The sequence below is a fragment of the Arachis ipaensis genome, chromosome B04, assembly GCF_000816755.2.
Source record: "Arachis ipaensis cultivar K30076 chromosome B04, Araip1.1, whole genome shotgun sequence".
Taxonomy (NCBI): domain Eukaryota; kingdom Viridiplantae; phylum Streptophyta; class Magnoliopsida; order Fabales; family Fabaceae; genus Arachis; species Arachis ipaensis.
Genome location: NC_029788.2, coordinates 41,728,914 through 41,730,784, shown reverse-complemented (window position 1 = coordinate 41,730,784; position 1,871 = coordinate 41,728,914).

The window sequence follows — 1,871 nt, the reverse complement described above, 5'->3', positions numbered from 1 at the left end:
ATACTTGTAATGAAAATTAAAATAGGATATTAGTGTAATTTTGAGGCTGAAATGGTTTATTAGTATGTTTTACCGTGTCATTAATTATAAATTATTTTATATTTTTTTTATATCAAAAAATAATATTTTCGACAGAGATATTATTGAACTCTTTGACAAGTCAATGTTCGACAAGTTTAGACTTCAATCATTGCCAAATGATTGTCGACTTCGATCATTGTTAAATGTCAAAAAATATTTCGATCAACTTCCAAATACATGTTAGAATTAACTTTGGATTGGAACTAATTATGTATTCGGTTTGGTACTCTCTATTAATCGATTAACACAAATGTGAAAGTCGAAGAGGTCAGCAGTATTAAGGTTAAGTTTCGATAAACATTCTTTTGAAGAATGTAATCTTTATTGATAAAAGGATTCATCGAGAAAAAGTGGTAGAATTCAATCGAAGAGCATGATCGAAGAAGAATAACAGTGGAGTTGATTAGTAACAGTTACCCACATTGTACAAAAGAGCGGGAACGGTTACTCAAAGATCAATACACGTGAAAGTTACATTTGAAATTGATTGGTCGAAGATTTCTATAAATAGGTGAAAGATCGATAAAGAAAGGGTTAGAATCTTTTCGGAGAAAACACTCACACTCACTCACATCCCCAGCGACTTTCTGAGTCAGTCAAGAGTCTTTTCTTTTGAAGAGTTCCTTCCATTTCTTTACATTTCATTTAAATTTCCTGTAACTTTCTTTCCATGCAATTTATCTTCTTTCCAATGTCATTTCATTTCCTTTAAATTCATCAACTTTTACCCTTTCTAAGTCTTTACCTTTTAATTTGTTCTTTATTTTTCAAATACTTTTTCTTTCTGTAATTTGACTTCTCTTTTATTCAAGTCATTTAAGTTTTATTATTCATTTCAAATTTTTATAAAACTTAGTTGCTTCTTCTTCGTCATTGTCAAAGGCATGGATTTTGATACAAATAAAACAGGTACTCACAAAGAGGAGTAGGTTTCGCTCCCAGACCACTAGATATCGAACCACTTTCAATTTACTAAAAATCGATAAAACAAATTGGCACGTCCGATGGAACAATTTTAAAATTTAATTGTGTCAAAAAAATTTTGTTTTCCATTGTTGCATTGTGCATGCAGTGTTGATATTTGGTACATGCAATTAAGAAGTGGTAGAATTGTTACCATGTCTAAAGAAATTTCAAATGGTAATGCAAAAATAAGTAATAATACCTCAATAACTGATATACAAATTTCTGCAAATTTGATTCCACATGCAAAGTATAATTCTAGGGAGAATGTTGTGCAAGTACTAGTGGTAGTGGGCGAAATCCATGCCCTAGGATCATCCCAATGCAGAATCAACCGCAAGTAACCACAGGTTGGCCTGCATTTGGCCTTCCTCCTGGCTATATGCCTCCTTTGATCAATTATACATTTTTCGTCAGATTTGAAAACGCGCCAGTTATGGTTTCTAACCTAACTTCTTTTTCATATCCCGACATTAGTCGAGATTATCAAGTAGGCTCCTCGTCGAATAATTCAGGATTGATGGCTGAATTTCGACATTATGTTGACGAAATCCATCATGATTTAGTCAACCTGTTGACACACTAAATGACAACTATTCTGAATCCTATCTTGGCTAACAATGAGCTAAAATATGATCGATTGGTTAAATAAGTCGAGAGAATTGTCTGAATTGTCGATTATGATGAGGGGCAGCCTATTCTCCAAGATTGGTAGTAGACCAGGAGAATGAATGATATAATGAGGAGAATGTATTTAATAATGCTGAAAGGGAAGAAAATATCCCTTATCTCATTCGACGAGATCAAAATGCTGATGAAGTTTTGAA